The 23237-nt window shown below is 39.7% G+C and overlaps 1 pseudogene; it reads left to right on the top strand.

The window, feature by feature from the left end:
- LOC148015161 (uncharacterized) overlaps window positions 1-23237 on the top strand; it is a 77947-nt pseudogene that overhangs the window by 48210 nt on the left and 6500 nt on the right.

Raw genomic sequence — 23237 nt, forward strand, 5'->3', positions numbered from 1 at the left:
AGATTCAATCCTCATGGATGCTTTGTTGAGGATATGAAAAATAAAGGTCGCTTGATAGCAAAAGGAAAGAAGAAGGGCAGAATGTTTACGTTGGATGCAGACATGTCTGAATTGAGTACAGCAATGTTTGCACATGGGACCGATGCATAAACGCATTGGTCATGTTAATGTACAGCGACTTAAATCAATGCAGGCCCAAAATATTGTTGCAGGATTGCCAAAATTCAAGGTTGCAGAAATGCATAAGGTATGTGAAGCATGTCAGTTTCGAAAACAGCCAAGGAAACCATTTCCTAGACACGTTCAAGAGAGTGAGAAGCCATTGGAATTAATCCACTCTGATGTGTGGACTACTAAAGCTACATCTCTTGGAGGCTGTCATTATTTTGTCACTTTTATTGATGACTATAGCAGAAAAGTTTGGGTGTATTTTATGAAAAAGAAAAGTGAAGTTTTTGGGCATTTCAAAACCCTTAAAGCTATGGCTGAAAAAGAAACAGGTCTGCAAATAAAATGCCTAAGGTCAGATGGAGGGGAAGAGTACCTCTCAAATGAGTTTGCAAAGTTCTTGCAGGAGCATGGCATAAAGCAGCAATATTCATGCAGTTATACCCCACAACAAAATGGAATTGCAGAAAGGAAAAACAGGCATATTGGAGAGGTATCTCGTGCCATGCTCAATGAAAAAGACTTGCCAGATTTTTATTGGGCTGAAGCAGTTGCTACAGCAGTCTATATAATGAACAGGACTCCCACTGCAGCAATACATGGGATGACTCCAGAGGAGAGGTATACTAGTAGGAAACCAGATATTTCTCATTTGAAAATTTTTGGTTGCATTGCCTATGTACATGTGCTAGATGAGTTGAGATCCAAGTTGGATCCAAAAGATGAGAAGTGCATCTTTATTGGTTACTCTCTGCAGCAAAAAGGGTATAGATGCTATAACCCTTCTACTCGTAAGTGTACAATGAGCAGAGATGTTTTTGATGAGATGAGTAGCTGGTATAAACCAGTAAATGTGATTGATGATGTAGATGCACAAAATGGTAATGCTGCACAGAATTCACAGCAGCAGTCACAAAATATTAGTGGACCTGGAGCGTCCTCTAGCAGTGGTTCACATTCTTCGCCATGGACAGGCAGATTGAGATCAGGAGAATCTTCTCAAAGCAATGCAGATAGTGGTATGCAGGTATCACGAAAAGGAAAAGAGAAGGTTGATCAGCCCATGTTTGATGTGAATGCAGGTCACTCTTATGTGGATGGTGAATCCAGTGGCTCAGAACAGAGCATTGATGATGAGTTGGGTATTCCTTCTATTGTTACACCTGGAGTAAGGAAGACCAAGGATGTTTTGAGAGCACCTGGGAGTAAACCTACTTTGCGCAGGTCTACGAGAGCTAGGTATCCTGTGGATAGGCTGAAATATGATGGATTTACAGCCATTCACTATGCATATATGGTCAAAGTGATACATGAACCAGAACCCACATCTTTTGAGCAAGCCATGGGAAAAGAAAAATGGGAGAAAGCCATGGATGAAGAAATGGATGCCTTGGAAGCAAATGCTACATGGGAGTTAGTACCTTTGCCTAAAGGTAAGAATGCAATTGGCTGTAAGTGGGTTTATAAGGTGAAGCACAATGCAGATGGTTCTGTGAACAGATACAAGGCAAGATTAGTAGTCAAGGGGTATGCACAAACATATGGCATTGACTATGAAGAAACATTCAGTCCAGTTGCAAGGATGGCAACTGTAAGAGCAGTCATCGCTATGGCTGCATCAAAGGGATGGTCTTTACATCAGATGGATGTAAAGAATGCCTTCTTGCATGGTGATTTGCAAGAAGAGGTCTATATGGAGCAGCCACGAGGTTATGTGCATGATGTTCATCCTGAGTTTGTTTGCAGGTTGAAGAAAGCCTTGTATGGCTTGAAGCAAGCACCTAGAGCATGGTCTGACAAGATAGGATAGTATCTTGTCACTATTGGCTTTCAGATTTGCAAGGCAGATTTCTCACTTTATATGAGAAAAACAGAGAAAGGTATTATGCTACTTGTCATTTATGTTGATGATTTGATTATGACAGGTGATAGTGATGAAGACATCCTTCATGTGAAAATGCTATTGAAGCAGAAGTTTGAGATGAAGGATTTGGGAGAGCTGCGTTATTTCTTGGGCATTGAGGTGATTAGATCACCAAGTGGGATACAGCTCTTGTAGAGGTAGTATGGATTGGACATGCTGTCCAAATATGGGATGACAGGCTGTAAGCCTATTTCAGTTCCTTTGGAGCAGAATGTGAAGCTGAGCACAGATGCAGGTGAGCTTCTAGAAGACCCTACTATGTACAGACGCATAGTAGGAAGTTTGATTTATATGACTATTACCAGGCCAGATTTGAGCTATGCTGTTGGATTGGTAAGTCAGTTTATGCAGGCTCCAAGGAAACCACATTTGGATGCGGCTAGACGCATACTCAGGTATGTGAAGTCCGCATTGCAGTATGGACTATTTTATGAGATTGGGGTTCAGATACAGTTGCATGGATACACTGATGCTGATTGGGCTAAGGGAATCTATGATAGACGATCTACCAGTGGATATGTGTTCTCTTTTGGTAGTGCTGCAGTCACTTGGAGCAGCAAGAAACAGCCTACAATTGCCTTGTCGAGCACAAAGGCTGAGTACAGGGGTGCAGCAATAGCTGCATGTGAGGTAGCTTGGTTGCATAAGCTACTTTATGATATGCATCAGTCTACAGATGGACCAGTTGTCATTTATTGTGACAACATGAGTAGTATACACTTGGCAAATAACCCAGTCATCATGCTAGAACAAAGCACATTGAGGTGCATTATCACTATGTGCGAGAGAGGGTTTTACTAGGTCTTATTGATCTAGTTTATGTCAGCACAGAGGATCAGGTAGCTGATATATTCACGAAGGCATTGGGCGCAGAGAAGCTGCGCAAGTTCAGAGACCTACTTGGTGTGCAGGAATTGGGATTGAGCTCGAGGGGGAGTGTTGAGATATCGAGCTCCACTCATGATACGCCAGGGTGACCGTTGTGTATTTATGTCACCGACTTGTCAGTTGCAGACGCGGTTGGTACACCGCCCATGAATAATATCTACATGATAGCTATCCTTATCTACTCTAGTTCGTGGCTCAGTTAGTATGCCACCTTAGTTAGTTGAGTTTGGTTTGAGACCCATATATAGGGTTCTTCTATTTCTTTGTACTAGAGTTCTTTTGGCTTACACAACTAAGAAGAGGAAAACTATTTTCAGCCTCCACCTTTGTGTGTATTCCCCCATTGTGCAAGCAAGAAAGCTACAAGTGAGACTCCTTCCTTCTCTCCCACAATCTTGACAACTGGACTACCTCCTTCATGTCCTAAAGACCACAAAATAGATTTAATTCCTGGTACACAACCACCCTGTAAAGCACCATATAGGCATAACCAGATTGAACAGAAAGAAATTCAAAATCAAGTTGAGGAATTATCAAACAGAGGATTAATTAGACCTAGTAGTTCTCCATTTGGCTCACGTGTTTTATTGGTAAAGAAGAATAATAATACTTATCGTATGTGCATTGATTATCGTGCCCTAAATAAGATTACTGTAAAGAATAGATATCCAATTCCTAGGGTAGATGATCTTATGGATAGACTACAAGGTTCTGCCATATTTAGTAAAATAGATCTTAAATCTGGTTATCATCAGGTGAGATTAGATAAATCTGATATATTGAAGACTGTATTTAGAATACAATTTGGTCATTATGAATTTTTAGTGATGCCTTTTGGACTGACTAATGCACCTGCTACATTTAGTAGAATGATGAATCGCATATTTTTGAAATATCAGCATTGTGTTATAGTATTCTTTGATGATATCTTGGTATTCAGTAAAAATGAGAAAGAACATTATGAATATCTGTCTTTGGTTTTCAAGTTGTTGAAAGATAATCAATTGTATGCTAATCTGGAAAAGAGTGAGTTCTTTCAAACAGAAATTGAATATCTAGGTCATATTGTGTCATCTGAAGGTATTAAGATTGACCCTAAGAAGATAGAAGCAATATTGAACTGGCCTATACCCAAAAATGTGCATGAGTTACATTCTTTTCTAGGTCTTGCTAGTTTTTACAAGAAGTTTGTGCGAAATTTTTCATTACTTGCTTTGCCTTTGACTAAACTTTTAAAGAAAGGTATTGTTTATCATTGGTATGATAATCAACAAAAATCTTTTGATTTATTGAAACATGCATTAACCCATGCTCCTGTATTACAACTACCTGATTTCAATAGACCATTCTTTTTAGTAGTTACTGATGCTAGCAGATTTGGAATAGGAGCTGTACTTATGCAAGATAATCATCCCATAGCCTATTCTAGCTGTAAACTGAAACTATCCGAACTTAAATATTCCACATATGATAAAGAATTGTTAGCTGTTGTACAAGCTTTAAGACAATGGAAACATTATTTAATGGGTTCTGAGTTTATGATTAAGACTAACCAACAAAGCATTAGACATCTCCTTAGTCAACCCCAAATATCTGACCAACATATCAAATGGGCAGCTTTTATTCAGAGTTTTCATCCCCTTATTCAATATCAACCAGGAAAAGAAAATGTAGTAGCTGATGCTTTAAGTAGAAGACCGACCATTCATAATATTTCTATCATATCATTTGATTCTCTAACTTCTATGAAAGATACTTATCATCATGACATTACTTTTCATGCTGATTGGAATAAATTAGTTGGAAATAACTGGATTCCTATTGATTCACTGTCTTACAATGATGGATTCATGTTTTATGAAAAGAGATTATTTGTTACAGTTCCATTTAGATCTTTTGTTTTGAATTAGATTCATTGTCCTCCATATCACGGTCATAGAGGTATTATATCTACTTTGCGTACATTGACTGAAGATTTTTATTGGCCACATATGGACACTGATGTATCTAACTTTGTTTCTGAATGTTTGGTTTGTCAAAGAGTTAAGAGACATCATGGTAAACAGTATGGTTTACTTATGCCTTTATCTATTCTATCAAGACCATGGGAACAGATTTCTATGGATTTTATTACTGGTTTACCTAATACTAAAGCTAACCATGATATGATTTGGACTGTTGTAGACAGGTTTAGTAAACAAGCATATTTCATTCCATGCAAGAAAACTTTAACAGCATCTCAAGCAGCACAATTGTTTTTGAAAACTGTTTTCACTAATCATGGGTTACCAAAAGTTATTATTTTTTACCGTGATTCTAGATTTTACAATAACTTTTGGATTACTTTGTTTGTTAACCTAGGAACAAAGATTGATTTCTCATCTACATTTCATACTGAAACTAATGGGCAAACAGAAGCCACTAACAATACTATTTTAGATCTTTTACGTGCTTACACTATTTCTAAACCACAGACATGGGATACACATTTACATTTACTACAGTTTGCATATAACAATACACCACACACAACTACAAAGAAAGCACCATTTGAAGTGATTTATGGTTATAGATTGTCTACACATGTTGCATCTTTATCAAATAGAATTCAGAGTGCTGATGATATTGCTAACATGCACGCTACTATTTTTGATGAGCTTAAAGACATGATTGCCAAAGCCCAACAATCATATACAAAATAAGCCAATAAGAAAAGACAGGCCATGAATTTCAAAGTTGATGACTATGTTTGGTTAAGAATAGAAAAACGTAGATTACAAAGTGTAGATAAACATCCAGTTGTGAAATTAGCATCTAGATTCTATGGACCATTTAAGATCATTCACAAAATCAATGACAATGCATTTAAGTTAGAACTATCACCACACTGGAAAATTCACAACACCTTTCACATTAGTTTATTACGACCCTTTAGAGGACAATTACATGTACACCCTGTTTATGAAAACACACCTTTGTTAGATGAAGAGATTGAAATCCTTGAGCCTGAAACTATCATAGATACTGACTTTATGACCACTAGAACTGGCCGTAGATATTCTAGATATTTGGTAAAGTTTAAAAACCATCCTGTTGAAGAAGCCCAATGGATGCACGCTAGAGACTTAAATGCTTTCCCCACTCTGTTAGCTCCACATTGAGCTAATAGCAATTGAGGACAATTGCTATCCTACCCCAAGGGTATGACGCCAGGAGGCATATTTCACGGTGGATTCCCTGCCACGGTGGATTCCTTGAGGTTTTACAGTGGATTCCGTAAACTTTGTTGACCAGAGCTCATACACAAAGTTGATTCTTTGTGCGAGAAGTTGATGGGGACACCTATCCTTTTTGGCCATTTCATTAATTTAGTGTGTATATGGGTGATTCCATAGTGGGTGATTTCGTAAAATACATATTAAATTAATAAACGTTTATGAGTTTAGAGTACACACTCGTGATAAATTAAGGTTAGGATTGATTTCTAACCAGTTGATTTATTTATGTAGCTGAAGACTGCTAGGTATTCACTTTTGTTGGTTTAATTATATTATTTTACTAACGATTGTGAATGCTTCAGTTGATATGTAGAGATAGCAGCAGTGGCGGAGGAAAGCATTGGAGAATAGCGTGTATTCAAGTTATCACTTATATTTTGATGGGCGCATACTTTAGGCATGGCGCCTATATTTTTTCAAGTCTATTTATTAAGGCGTTGGATATTTATTTATTATTTTGTATGAGCATGGGCGCACGATTATGATATTTGTATTTGGACATTGTATTGGGTATGCCTGACTCTTTGGGTGCCCGTCCATTAGCTTTATTTATATTTTATGCTAAAGCAAACTCAAAAGCCAAAAGCATGCTATTTTATAATTTGGGCTATTATTTGAGCTTGAAGATGATTAATACATAAAAATACATGCTTTGTGGAGCACTCACACAAGGCATGGGGGGAGATTGCATCCAATTGGTCTCTTGTTCATGTCATGCATGCTTTCTACCTTGAGTTTTGTGCAAAAAGTAGAGTTCTTTTGTTCTTGGGGACCTTCCGGCGCTCACTATGCAAGCATACAGCATCCAATCTATGCACCAATACAGTTACACTATTTTGATAGAATTGACTATCTCTAACTCTCTCTCTCTCTCTCTCTCTCTCTCTCTCTCTCTCTCTCTCTCTCTATCAATAGTACATCATATCCTCACTACAATACTCTCATAATAACTCTCAATAATCCTTCTTAGGTCGTGGATGCACCTCCCAAGAGGTATGTCTGATATGAAGAGTCACCAAAGCCGCTACAAGTGTCTTTTCATAGCTCACTACTGTCACTGTCACTTAGTCTTCTCTTCAGTCTTCAGCAGCAGCAACTGCTTCTTCCACTTGTTTTAACTCTTTTGAACTTAGATTCATCCTTTCCAAAGGTTAGAAAACTTTCCCAAATTCACACATACATTCTACAAAACACTTACAGAAGGTCTACAAACAGTTATAGTACAGCACTAGAACAGCTACAGTACAACACTAGAACAGCTACAGTACAGTTACAGTACAGAGACAGAACAGAGACAGAGGCTCTATAGAGGGTTACAAAAGGTCATCAGAACCTCATAACTCATACTCAAACCATTCCATACTATCAAAAACTATTCAATAATCTTTCAAAAGATCTCAATCTTCATCAATCATCAATCCATGCTTCATACAAAAGACAATCAGAACAAAACAGAAGGTATACAGAAGGTATACAGAACCAATCAGAAGCTCAACAGAACCTATCAGAACATCATAGAACCTCATATCTCCACTGAGAAACATCATGAACTTCCAAAACATAATCAATATCATTCAAAACACTCTAAATATTTCCATTAACAATCATACATCACTCTAAATCCATAAAAAATCAGTCATTCAAACCTCAAAAACAACAAAAATCAGTCAAAAATTCAGTCTTTTTCCACTCTCAATAGGATCTAAATTTTTGAATTTCAAATGGCAAAATGGATTTCTTTGGTTTAAAGGGAGAGTAAACTTGACCACTCAGTCATCATTTAGGTCCTCGAATTTTATAGGAGATGCATTCTTCTCCTTTGGCAAGACATTGAATTGTTTAAAACCTTTGACAAGATCCATAAATATTTCTATTGGAAGGGACTTTGGAAAGATGTCAAGGAGTATGTGATGCAATGCTTACTATGCCAACAGAATAAAGATTCAAATTTATTGCCTAGTGGTCTACTTCAGCCTTTGCCTATCCCACATGGTAATTGGACTAATATCAACATGGATTTTATTACAGGACTTCCTACCACTAAGCGGGGCTGGAATAGCATTTTTGTTGTGGTTGATCATCTTACAAAATCAGCCCACTTCTTACGTACTAAAGTCCAAAATTCAGCCAAACAAGTGGCAGATTAGTTCATGGAAGAAGTTTTCAGACTTCATGGATTACCTATGAAGATTGTTTCTGACAAGGATTCCAAGTTCATGGGGAATTTTCTGGAAAAGCCTATTTGCTTCCATGGATGCCAAACTAACTCCAAGTACTACCTACCATCCAAAAATAGATGGCCAAATTGAAAGGGTCAATAAATGGTTAGAAATCCACCTCATACACTTTTGCCATGATACAGGGAATGTGTGGGATCATTGGATTCATCTTGTGGAGTTCTATTACAATAATACTCATCACATGAGTATTGGTATGTCTCCATTTGAGGCATTGTATTCATCTTGTGTGGGATCATTGGATTCATCTTGCAGAGTTCTATTACAATAATACTCATCACATGAGTATTGGTATGTCTCCATTTGAGGCATTGTATGGATATAAAGTCTAAGTACCTTCAGCATTGTTTAATGAGTGATGAAGTGAATCCTCTTGCTCGAGAAGAGTTAGAAAAGATGGAAGCCTTAATGAAGCGGTGTAAAGAAAACATCAGGAAGGCACAAGAGACAATGAAATTATATGTGGATGATAAAAGAAGGCATGTGGATTTTGAAGAAGGAGAATGTGTATTTTTGAAAGTACCTAAGTCTCGTTTTGCTTCTTTCAAGGGTGGACATAATAAGCTTAATCATCGCTATTATGATCCATATCAAATTAGAAGGAAAGTTGGAGATCTTGCTTACCAACTTGATTTGCCTTCAACCACATGCATTCACAATGTTTTTCATGTGTCTCAACTCAAGAAATATATTGGCCCTAACATACAAGGTCTTGAAGACTACCTCCTCTTGAGATGAAGATGGCTTAATCATCTATGAGCTCGAAAGGATTATTGGAGAGAGAAGGTTCTAAGGAACCGTATTGTTATAGAATATCTTGTCAAATGGAAGGGATTGCCCCTATGGAAGACTCATCTTGGCAACATGATTTATATTCAAATCAGTTTCCATGGCTTCTTCAAGAAGATAATTAGCTCATTGCACAGTGGACAGCTTGTTGTTATAATTTTCTGTCATGAAAATAATTGATCTATCGACATCAAAATGAGATTTTAATGATATGGATGGATACCTTATGAAGTATACTTCATTTATATATCTCATATGCGTCATTCTGACATTTTTATCCAAAGTTATGGGTCATTTACTATCACTACCATGTTCAGAACAACATTCTAGATTTCCACTATTTTTTGTTGGGGTAAAAGGCCCTTGGGCATGCCCGTGTACACTGACCACCCATATTCTTTATTCATATATATGAGATAGTGCAATAAGGCTATCATATATCATTCTGAACAGCACCTACATTGGGTATGCTCTTCTCTCCCACATCTTCCTCTTCTCCTTCTCCACTGCCATTGCATCCCCTTCAACTGGTATCAAAGCTTTGGGAATGTTTGCATTTGGATAGAAATGACCCATAACTTTGAGATATGTAAAGGTAATATTTCATCTCCCGCCTCTCCCTGGCCCTCATAGGCTCTTTGCAAGTGTTCCTTGGCTTCATTGGGCACCCTGTATGCCCCCATTTACCCCCTTATCCTCAGCATAATCAGCAGGCCCCACAGTACCAGCTCACGTTTTTTGTGCATGTTTCAAAATCTGGCTCAAAAATCCCATTCTTTCTCATATCTCGGGCATCTAGAACGTGATTTAGGCAAGGTAAGAGTCTAACTTGGGGTTTTGGCACGTTTCAAACAAAATAGTGATGTCAAATCTACCAAATTCTAAACACAAAATGTTCTACAATAGATTTGGGTTGATTTACAGCATGAAAATGTCATGCTCTTACCTTATGTGATGTTTCGAGGCTTGGCATTTGATGCCCACATACTTTGGGAATGTTTGCCCAATGTTTTGAGATGCTTTGGAAATTGGTTTGAGCTTCTGTAGCTTGATTTATGCAGGGATTTACTGATGTATATTGTTTGGGCAACAAGGTTTTATCGGGGACGGCTTATGCATAATGCTCTTTGTTGACATTCGGGTGTCATGTTGGATGTATTGATGCTTGATCATCACGTTTTATGCACAAATATGCTATTTGAGAGCTATTGAGCCTTAATTTGGATGTAGAAACTTTATTCTTGATTGGGATTTATGCTATCTTGGTTGACAGGTTATTTTACCTTCAGTTTGGTTATGCCTATGGTCTCCGGGTGCTCCCAACTACTCGAGATGATATGCTGATGTATTTGGATGATGCCACTTTGATGTTTATGCTCCCGGATGCTTCTTGATCAAAGAGTAGAGCTCAATTCTTGGTTCATTGTCATTTTCTTTGCATCTAGCATTTCACTTGACAAGGTTTATGCCCTTGCTACCCATTATGGGATTGATGTCTAATGTGGATGCGTTTGGGTTCGGTTGCAGCATGGTAGATGTTTGGGCTTGAATCAACTTGGATTTGAGAATTTTGTGGATCATTTTGCATTTGTTTAGCTTATCTTTTATGCAGCTTGGATGCTATTTGGCCCTTAATGCCCCCATTATGGATCTTGGATTTACTTGAATGCAGATACATGTTTGAGCAGTGCTTGCTCCATTGTCTTGGTAGTTGGTTATTGAGCTTTCATTGCTCATTAAATCTTGGTTCTTTGCAGGTTACTCCTTAATCAGTGGACTTCTTGACAATTCTTGGGTTTAGTAGTTATGACTTTGTTGCTTTTGTGTTGCCTAGATTCTATGCTAGTTGGGTTGCTTTTGCCCATACTAGTCAGAGAGCATTTGCTCTTGATGCTTACCTAGTTATGAACTTTGTCTACTATCATGTAATTTACAGAGCCAAGTATTTGGATGTTGTTGTACAAATACTTGGGATTTTCATGGAGCTTGACTCTTGCAGGATTTTTTGCCTCTTGCCAGTCTTGGCTTGACTTGGCTTTTCCCACATGGCATTATGTACTGCAAAGCTATGCTTATGCATATGGTTATGGACTGATTTCATGGTTGAATACCATATCCTCTTATGACAAATGTCTTATGCTTTATTGTACTATGGTTGGTTATGTCATGCAGGGCTACGACTCTTCTTCATGTGGGAGCTTTTGCATCCTTGGTTGATGCCTTTACGTCCTCCCATCCGTTGAGGTTTCATGAGCCTTCCTAGCATGATTCCACCACTAATGTACTAGTAGATGATTGTCTTTATGAGCAGGTTCCCTCTGTTGGGATATGTTAGAATATCAAGCTCATACTATTCTCCTATTAGTATGTATGACTGATATTAACCTTGTCCAGCTATATCAGCAAGTGTGGAACATTAAATAATTCGGTGGTCTTAGACCCAGTGTGAATGGTCCTACGGACCTTAGTACTATTGTATACACTTACTTTATGTGTGTGGTTATGAGATAATGAATGAATGAATGGAAGAAGGAGAGAGCATGCTTGCTCTTCACTCTGTCACACTGCCTCTCTCAACCTTAACATGGTATCAGAGCACCCATGACTGGGCTCTATGGAAAGCATTTGTGAAGAAGGCTGGAAAAATTGAAGCTTTAAGGTTCTTGAGAAGAAGGGCTAACTGCTCCTGCTCCTGTAGAGGTATGCATCTACTCATTGTGAGGTCTATGGTTGATATATGTACTTGAGGCATGTATGGAGCCTATGGGGAGCTCTATTGAGCATAAATAAAGTGCTCATTACCATCATTGTCACCAGTATAGGCTACTGAATACATCAGCAGATCTGCGTGAACTGCACCTGTCCAGAATGTGGACTCAGATGCTTGCAAATGATGATTATGATCAGCCACTGATTGGTAAAGAGATTATCTGAACCCTTTGAAGGGTGATTGAAGGCATGGAACCATTCTTGGTTGCTGTGAGCTCATCTAGGAGCTAAAATCACTGATTGCAGGTCTGGGATTTTTTACTGTTTGCTGTATACAGGGTACATACAGCATGAATGCATGGTTAACATGAGTCTGGAGCTCTCAAACATGTCCAAAACAACCACTGGAGCATGGGTACATGTAAAGAAGACATATAAACTAGATGTTATGCATTGAAGCTTAAATTTCTTATTGAAAATACACAGATCTAGAAGTCTAAAGCAGGCTGAAAAACTGTCAAAAAGTGTGGGCAGCAAGCATTGGCCTACTTGAAGCATTACATGACATTGCTTGGTTCATGTCAAATGTATGACTTGGGATATGCCTACTGAATGTCTGGAGGACTAAGACAAGCATTAATTACTATTGAAAACTGAAGTTGGAGTTGGAAATTAATGCATTTACATTGTCTTGGCTGGGTACAAACTGTAAATGCAATCTATGACTTGGATTTGTGAAGACAAGATGTCTATGGTTACCCGAATGCTCATGTATTGAACCTAACACTTCAAAGCGAATGTATGACATGATTTGAGGCTGTTTTGGAGTTGGATAGACAAGATTTTACTGAGCATTTGCTGACTGCAATCTATGAGCAGGAAGTTTGACACCTATACTTGCTGTCTATGCACTGTTTTGTGCCCATATGGTTATGTTTGGATTGCTACATGTACTAGCAGCAGAAGCTGTCTATGAAGGTTTGAGACATGTATGACATGTATATGACTCAGTTTTGGCTTTGAATAAGCTGCTGACAGTTTACAATTTTCAGACTATATGTATTTACCCTGGCAATGAGGTTGTAGGAGTTTAAGCTGAAGCAACTCCAAAGCATATGTATTGACTGTTATACTTATGAGTTAGACCACTGGTTGTGGACTATTTTGAGCTATCATCGGGCTAAAATACCTTGGTTTTTTTACTGCAATTAATTGCAAAAAACTATCATAAATAGTTGAGGATGTCATACTTGTTGGCTTGCAGGAAGTCAGGCAGTGACTAAATAGTGTCTGGTACAACATGGCTAATGTAGAGAGGACTAACAACATAACCCAGATACTGGGGGAAAATCTTGACAATAACAATTATGCCATATGGAAGATTCGCATGGAGAAATTCTTAATAGGGAAAGGCTATTAGGAGTTCGTGACTAGAGCGGAAGCTGAACCTGAGCTCCCCGATCGACCTACGGCTGATCAGAGACGATTACACCGAGCTTGGATAGAAAGAGCTCGTAGAGTCTTGCATTAGCTCTCTTTATGTATCTCAGATGCCATGGTAATGCAGATAATGAACTGGAGCTCTCCTAAGAATGCATGGGACATTTTGGTCAAGTATTATGGCACAACCACAAGTGCCAGGAAGATACAATTAAAGCAGAAGTTCAACAACATGGAGAGGAAGAGCATATCTATACAGGATTATGTCATGGAGGTTAAGACCATTGCAGATCAGTTGGCATCTATTGGTTCACAGGTTGAAGATGAAGACATGGTTGCTGTGACTTTGAATGGCTTGGGGCCTGAGAATAAGTATTTTGACACCTCTGTGTCTGTGCGGGCTGAAATGCCTGATTTCAATGAGCTGGTTGCATTGCTTATCCATGAAGAGGTTAAGCTTGGCTTGGCTACAGGATCTAGCAGTTCTAAAAACAAGGATACAGTTTTTTATTCCAATCAATGCAGCCGTGGAAACCGTGGTAGAGGCTATGGATCTGGCAGAGGAGGCCAACAGAATGCATCCTATGGCAATAGTAGCTAGGAGGTATCGAATGCAAGAGGTGGTGGAAACTTTAGAGGAAGGGGGAGATCTAGCCCTAGAGGTAGAGGCTCCTGGCAACAGCAGCGTCCATCTGACAATTCAAACAAGGATAAGGCTTTTCATTACTACGGAAAGTATGGGCATATTGCCAAGGAATGCTGGAAGAAGCAGGGTAATCAGAAAGGCAAACAACATGGACATTTTGCTACGTCTAGTCAGGCAGATGATACTTCAGGAGATAGATTGTTTGCCATGCAGTATGTAAAAGACAGAGTTACTGAAAAATGCACTGATGATGTAGTTTGGCACATTGATTCAAGGGCATCGAACCACATGACTCCTCATGGTGATTGGTTCACTGATATGGTGGCTGAAAAACATGGCTATGTCTGTACAGGTGATGACACACAGCATAGTATTGAGCATAAAGGCAAAGTCCTCTTATGGTTCATGATGGCAGAAAGAAAAATTTTCATGATGTATTGCATGTTCCTTCGATTACGAAGAACTTACTGTCTGTCGGAGAGCAAAACTTGTAGGTTAGATTCAATAAGCATGGTTGCTTTATTGAAGAGTTTGACAATGGATGCAAGTTGATAGCTCACGGTCATAGGAATGGCAGAATGTTTACTCTTGATGCTACCTTGCCAGAGCTGAATTCATCTATGTTTGCCCATGGTTCTAGCACTGTCAGAGACTTGAAAATTTGGCACAAGAGAGTGGGGTATGTAAATTTGCAAAGGCAGCAAATTATGCAGAAAAAGCAGCTTGTTACAGGTTTACCCAAGTTCCAATATTCAGATATTGGTCATGTATGTGATGCTTGCCAGTTTGGTAAGCAATCAAGGTTGCCATTTGTCAGGCATGTAAGGCAAAGTACATGTCCATTGAAGTTAGTGCACTCTGATGTTTGGGTGCCAGCTCATAATGCATCCATGGGAGGCTCGAAGTATTATGTGACATTCATTGATGATTGCAGTCGCTATACTTGGGTTTACATTCTAAAGACAAAGGATGAGGTGTTTGTTGTTTTTCAGCAGTTTAAAAAGCAGGTTGAAAAGGAATTTGACTGCTATATCTCTTGCTTGAGATCAAATAGCAGTGGGGAGTATGTGTCAAATGAGTTTGACAACTTTCTGGCTGAAAATGGCATACGTAGGCAGCTTACCTGCAGCTACACTCCTCAGCAGAATGGGGTAGCTGAAAGAAAGAATAGGGTCTTGATGGAAGCTGCTCGCGCCATGATGAATGAGAAGAAGATGCCGCTCTATTATTGGGCTGAGGCTGTTATGACAGCCATGTATATCTTGAATCGGACTCCCACTGCAGGTATTCATGAGATGACACCGTTTGAGAAGTTGTATGGCTATAAGCCGGATGTAAGTCACATGAAAGTCTTTGGCGGTCTTGCTTATGTGCATATTCTAGATGAAAAAAGGAAGAAGCTGGATCCAAAAGCGCATAAGTGTGTTTTCATTGGATATTCGCAGGAGAAAAAGGCATATAAGTGCTATGATCCCTCTACCAAGGAGATCTTGGTGAGCAGGGATGTTATTTTTTTATGAGATGGGTTCTTGGTATGTATCACCGACTACAGTGCCATCGAATATGCCTTCCATTCATGTATCTACAGTTGATATGCAGCAGAGCACTGCTATGACAGGACCTAGTAGTCAAATAGTATCCCCATGGACAGAGAGATTGAGGAGCTCACCGTCCACTGACACCACTATGTCAGTGAGGGGGAGATATGATGTTGTGGACAGCAAAGGAAAAGAGAAAGTTACTGAGGATATATCTTGGATGATGACACCTGATAGAATGACTTCTGGATATGAGTCTGCTAACAATTTAGACAGTGAACTTGGTATTTCGACTGTCTATACATCTAGCGCAAGGCAAAGCAGGTACATTCTGCCTCATGAGAGAGGAAAATCGAGCAGTATACCACAGCTTAGACACTCACAGAGGATCAGATACCCTGTTGACAGGTTGACATATAGTGGCTACACTGCAAACCATTATGCTTACATGACAAAAGTGATGAAGATCAAAGAACCAGGTACATATGCTGAGGCAGTGGAAGATGAGAATTGATGTGCAGCCATGGATGTAGAAATGAATGCCTTGGCTGAAAATAAGACATGAGATCTTGTACCACTGCCTGAAGGAGAAAAGACCATTGGCTGCAAATGGGTCTACAAAATCAAATGCAAGTCGGATGGCAGTGTGGAAAGGTACAAAGCCAGGTTGGTTGCTAAGGGGTATGCCCAACAATATGGACTTGATTATGAGGAAACATTCAGCCATGTTGCCAAGATGGCAACCATACGCACTGTGATTGCTTTGGCTGCTGCTAGAGGCTGGAAATTACAGCAGATGGACGTTAAGAATGCATTTCTTAACGGTGACTTAGCAGAGGATGTCTATATGGTTCAGCCATAAGGGTATGTTCACCTGATTTTCAGCATTATGTATGCAAGCTGAAAAAGACACTGTACGGGTTGAAGCAAGCTCCAAGAGCTTGGCATGCTAGGATCAGTAACTACTTGCAGAGGTTGGGATTTACTGTTGGTAGGGCTCATCACAGCCTATTTGGTAGTGTTGGTCATATATGTTGATGATTTGATAATTGCTGGTAATGATGACTTGGGCATACAGCATGTAATGAATATGCTAAAATCTGAATTTCATATGAAAGATCTAGGTGAATTGAAGTACTTTTTTGGGTATTGAGGTAATTAAGGCTGAAAATGGTTTATGGCTGATGCAGAACACTATGCCATGGAAATGCTGAAAAAGTATGGCATGGTTGAATGCAAACCATTGGATACACCCCTTGATCAAAATGTCAAGTTGGACATTAGCACTGGAGCTAAAATTCAGGATATGACTATGTACAGGCAGATGGTTGGAAGTCTGATCTATTTGACCATCACTAGGCCAGATTTGAGTCATGCAGTTGGGCTCATAAGTCAGTTTATGCAAAAGCCCAGGAAGCCACATTTGGATGTTGTTAGGCAGATTATGAGATATGTTAAGTCCACTGTAGATTATGGGTTGTTCTATATGAGAGATAAACACTTGAAACTGGTTGGATACACAGATGGGGATTAGGCAGGATGCTCATATGATAACAGATCTACGAGTGGTTATGCTTTTGGCTTTGAAAGTGGCATGATCAGCTGGAGCAGCAAGAAGCAACCAATGGTTGCATTGTCTAGTACTAAGGGAGAGTACAAGGGTGCTGCATTGGTAGCATGTGAGATTTCATGGCTACTCAAGCTTATGGCTGATTTGGATATCCAGATGGATGCTCTACTGACCTTATTATGTGACAATCTCAGTAGTGTACTCCTGGCAACGAATCCAGTATACCATGCCAAGACAAAATACATAGAGGTACACTACCATTTTATCAGAGAGATGGTTCTTGCAGGGAGAGTAGATCTTATGCATGTGAAGACTGATGAACAGGTTGCAAATATCTTTACCAAGTCTTTGGGTAAAGATAAGTTTAGTAGTTTTAGACAGCTACTTGGATTTCATCATATGATTTGAGCTTGAGGGGGAGTGTTAGAATATCAAGCTCATACTATTCTCCTGTTAGTATGTATGACGGACATTAACCTTGTCTAGCTGTATCAGCAAGTGTGGGACATTAAATAAGTCGATCGTCTTAGACCCAGTGTGAATGGTCCTACAGACCTTAGTACTATTGTATACACTTACTCGATGTGTGTGGTTATGAGATAATGAATGAATGAATGAACGGAAGAAGGAGAGAGCATGCTTGCTCTTCACTCTGTCTCTGCCTCTCTCAATCTCAACAAGATAGCCCTTGACTCCTTGAGCTCCGTGAATGCTATGGATAGCCCTATTCATGATGACTTGGATTCCTTGTCGTCTTCTACAAGTTCTTCAGTTACAAATGTTATACGCTTCCATTGTGGAAAGCGTGGGCATGTTAAAAGAAAATGTTTTAGATGGATTAGAGAGCAACAGAGATAGATACCAAACATGAGCAGAGAGTCAGTGATGCGGTAGGTGTTACCACTCTTTCTAGTGGTGAGGTACATGTGGTTACCCATGATGATGCAATAGAGCATGTACTTGTTAACCCCAACACGACGAGAGCGAAAGAAAGCAGAGAAGATGCAGAGCAAAGGCGAAAAGAAGGTAGCCCGACGGAAGGAAAGGAAGGAGAAAAGCCCAAAAGCACAAGGACAACCGTTAAAGACCAAGGCAACCACAAAAAGGGAAAGGCGCATAAAAAGTGCACCCTAAAATCTTGTAAAAGAGTGCCGGGCTCTCACCCGTGCTATTTGTAAAGATAGAAGGGTAGTGAAAAGAAAGCAAGGAAGAGAAAAGAACAATGGAAAACAGGGCCTAGGCTATGACCGGCCATGTAAAAAAGGGAAAAAGGGAATGACCGCCCAAAAGGGAAGTAGGGTTTTGTAAAAAAAGTTGAAAAGTGAATGAAGAGCTCATTCTTGTGTGTAGCCAAAAGTAGCTCTCCTCTTCTTCTTCTTCTTCTTCTTCTTGCTTGCTTGAGCTTGTGCTTGAGAGAGGGAGTGTGAGAGTGTGAGGGAGTGAGTGTGTGAGGGTGAGGGACCGAGGAGGAGAAGCTCTCCATCTTCTCCTCTCTTCTTCTCTTCTCTTCTCTTCTCTTCTCTTGCTCGCGGAAATGGAGCTTGGAGCGTGGAGCTTGAGGATGGAGCTTGCTTGAAGCTTGCACTTGGATCGTGGAGCTACCGAAGTGCGCGGGAGAGGAGGTAACTCAAACAGCATCAAGGTAAGCTCACTACACCCGTAGATATGGATGGCGTGTCGGCTATGTGAGAGGTAGCCATTAGTGCTTGGCTTGGAACGCTTGAAACAATAAGCGGTCCGTGGGTCTTGGCGGTTGAGTGAAAGCTCCCACAGTACTCTTGTCATCTTGTTTCCCTACAACTTACTTGCTTAGTGATTAGGCCTATGCCTTTGATTGGCTTTTGGACTCTATAGCATCTTCTCATGTTATCCCTCATAGAGCATGGTTCTTTTCTTATAGGGAGGTTGACGGATGTATTGATTTGGGCCTTGAGTAGACTTATGCTATTTTTGGTATAGGGGACATACACCTAGCTTTAGCTTTGCCTAATGGGACTTCTCTTATGCTCAGGGATGTTTTACATGTTTCCATGCTCAGTAAGAGCTTGATTTCTGTCAGTTAGTTGCACGATGCAGGTTACTCTGTTTCTCTTGAGGATAGGTCATGGAAGATATGTCGTGGTTGATTGGTTTTGGCCATTGGTTCTAGAGTTGGTTCTCATTACCCAGTGCATGTCTCTCATGTGGAAGATTCTATGGTTGCAATTATCCAGATACCACATGCATTGTTATGGCATTATTGCCTAGGCCATATGCACCACAGAGGAATGGAGATCTTGTCTCGTTCAGACTCATTGCTGCCTCCTTTGTCACATGCAGATCTTGATGCTTTCCCTGATTGTACTTATGGTCCTTGCAGAGCTCCTTTGGCTCATGGAGATCGTGAGAGGCGTGGCTCTCTAGATCTTGTCCATTGTGCAATTTATGGACCTATGCCTACTCAGTCACTTGGTGGAGCTTTGCATTTTTCCACCTTCGTGGATCAAGCTACCCACCGTGTTTGGGCTTTTCCCTTAGTACGGATTCAAGATGCCATAGTTATGCTTGACAAGTTTATGGATTCTACTGGTTGCAAGTCTAGGTGCTTGCAAATGGATTATGAGAGTCATGCTATCTCTCCTAGATTTCAATCCTATCATCAACAGTTTGGCATTGATTTCCTATGCCCACGGTATTACCTAATTGCTCATGGCGTGTGCCTGACTCTACACGCAAAGGTTGCTTCTATGCTTACCATAGCTAGGTTATCTTATGGATTTTGGGCTAAGGCCCTTATGATGGCAGTCTGCTTGCTTAATAGGATGCCGTGTCTAACTTTGGATGGTATTACACCATACGAGGCATGGAGTGGCATGAGACGCTCCTATGATTACTTGAGGATGTTTGGCTACCAGGCATTTGTATGAATGCCAGATATGCCTATGTCACATAGATGTATTCTCCTTAGTTATGGAGATGGTGACTTTCAATCTTACAGGTTATGAGATTTGGATGTCCAAAAATTTATACACATCCATCATGCTATCTTTTATGAGACAAAACATCTCTCAAGCCTCTTGATGCACATTCAATGTGTTTTACGGTTGATGCTATAGCCATATGTCAGTTTTCCGCTTCACTGAGGCTGCATACTATCTTGAGACCCCATCTTACATATGTCTGGGATGCTGGCCCTTCTTCTATGATTGACTTTGGAGAGTCTATGTGCTCTTAGCTTTCTCTTATGCGCCACGTTGATGCTATGCGCTACTTTGATGCTTCTGCATTACAACCTTGCACTCATGAGTTGTGCTTGCTTCATGAGAAGCATTCTTGGATTGCTCCACTGTATGGAGCTGAGGGATCACTTATCTCTTGGATGTCATGGTGGACTCGTGGATGCTTGACTCTTCTTTCACAGAGGTTCCTGCTTATTGCATAGCTCGCTTTCTGATTGGGCGTTGGGTGAGATGTCATGATTCCTCACCTTGCCTCTTTTCCTTTTTCTTTGTTTTTTCACTCCCTGGCCCATTGGCCTTTTAGTGGGAGGTTGTTGGGGTAAAAGGCCCTTGGGCCTACCCGTGTACACTGACCACCCATATTCTTTATTCATATATATGAGATAGTGCAATAAGGCTGTCATATATCATTTTGGACAACACCTACATTGTGTGTACTCTTCTCTCCTGCATCTTCCTCTTCTCCTTTTCCACTGCCATTGCATCCCCTTTTAGCTTTGAGCTTATTTAGGATATTTTTTTCAATGGATGATTATCTTCTTCAATGAACAACTTCAACAGAGATATCCAGCATCGGTCTCTCATTTCTTCACATTTACCATCCACTTGTCCTTTCAATCTTCAAAGTTTTGAGGACAAAACTTTTAGGCATGGATGGATTGTAATAAAGCAATTTTTCATGCTACCTTAGTTAGGTAATTAGCTTATTTCAAACTGGAGTATAAAAGGCAAGAGGGTGCCAATGTAAATCATATTTTAATCATTTTCACATCTCCACTTCTTGGAGCTTGAAGGTAATTCCTTCCCCCCCCCCCCATTGTAATTGGTGAGTTCCTTCCCCACCATTTTAATTGGTGTCCCCACCATTGTAATTGGTGAGTTCCTTGCATCAATTGATTCTCAAGCTACCATGACTTCAATCTCTCTTGTAATTCTTGGTTGTAAGACATCTTGAATTAAGAAGTGGCAAGCTATGGTTCACAGCATTTCTTATTAGTCTTTGTGTAATTTCCATTGAAGAGGCAACATTCATTTCATAACTTTGCACACCTTCCGGAGTTTCAGAGCCCATTTAGGTGTCTATTCACCGTTTTATCCCTCATCACAAGTAGTGGACCAAGGAATACCACTTGGGAAAGAATGGACAAAGAGTTGAAAACTTTTGGTACCAAATAGAGCAAAACAGGGGTGTAGGTGACAGTTTCGAACAGAGATACATGTCTACAGGTACTTTAAAGGTGATCATAGGTTGGTGACTGAGCCTACAGGTTGTACTTCAGTGCCCAAATGGAATTCTTAATGATCTATTGCCAAATGGGTTGAAACAGGTTACAGGTGGTTACATGTTACTCTCTCATCCTGGACAGTCATAAACAATCAATTACAAGAGTGGAAATTTTTATTTTGAAAAATTGATTCTTATAATCCATGTGTAGAGGACAAAGTCATCTTTGATCCTAGCTATAGAGCACCTCATTTGGACCAGCGATTCAAAAGTTATGGTCATTTAGTTACAGGTGGTCATTGTGGACAGCACCTAGACAGGTTGATAGGGTACACTATTTTTATCTAAAGAAACCATATACCTTTTCCAAACTTGTAGCCTCAATCTAGTATATCTACGTGTTATTAGCTTTGTTTGGAGCTATTAAGCACTTAGATTGGAGGAGTATAGCTCTAGTTATTGACCATTCTTTGACAGGGAGTCTTGAGTTACTACAGTTTCCATGATGGCAAGGAATAAGAAGAAGGGGAAGGTATCGGAGAACATTAATGAGGGCTTAGAATATTAAAATGCTGAAGCAAATCCTACCATAAGGGACACAAATTAGGGATAGGAATGTATGGGCAATAGTAAAACTAATGAAGAGATTCAATAGCCAAGGGTTCCTCATGACAATGATCCTAGAACTAAAGTAAATGTTTCTCATGACTCCAATGATTTCTAGCAGCTTCAAAGCAAGTTGTAATATGAATGAAGGTCTAATCCAACTTACCCATTCAATGGGGGTGATAAGTTTGGCAAGATGATTACACATATGGAGCAAAAAAACCATAGGTTGGATTCCAAATTTGAACAGCCGGTTACAATATTCAGCAACTTGGGTAACAAATTGCAAAGCAATCCACCTTCCCATGCTGAATATGTACCTATTACTCATGGCAATGTGAGGTTCACAGCAGCCCACCAGCATATACCATCCACTTTTGAACATGGAGGAACTTCTAAGGTGAATGAAATAGTTTAACCTCATGCCAACTCTATTCCCTGCATGATGACAGAAATGAGTTTATACATGGATGTCATCCCTTCTATAAAGAGTTTAGTTCTCAATATACACAAGTTCATAATGTAAGAGATGATCAAGGGTAGTATGCATGTGATAAAGCAAGGAATGGAGACAGTTTCCAACATACTGAAGATCATGATGATAGGTTTCCACATGAGATATCCACTCATAACCAACAATTGCATGGGAACTCATTGTTTAGTCATCAATCTTTTGGAAATAATCAAAATGGGCAGCATTCATTTACTCCTAATCATGGATAGCAAGCAATGAGTGATCATTTTAATAGGCAGCAGTCTTTTGGATATACCAATCATAATGGGAAGCACTATCATTATGACAAGGAATACAAGGACAAGATCACCATATCCAATTTCAAAGGAGATCACCCTTCACCGACCAAACTTGAGGAATGGATCAACAAATTGGAAATGTATTTCAATCTCTACCCACTCAATGATCAAGCAAAGATTTGTTATGCAGACCTAAACCTAGAGGGATATGCACATGCATGGTGGAGATACATGAGCAAGATTGGGGA

The sequence above is a fragment of the Lygodium microphyllum genome, chromosome 24 (assembly GCF_053477565.2).
Source record: "Lygodium microphyllum isolate KBCC chromosome 24, Lygodium_microphyllum_v1.1.10, whole genome shotgun sequence".
In the NCBI taxonomy this organism is placed as follows: domain Eukaryota; kingdom Viridiplantae; phylum Streptophyta; class Polypodiopsida; order Schizaeales; family Lygodiaceae; genus Lygodium; species Lygodium microphyllum.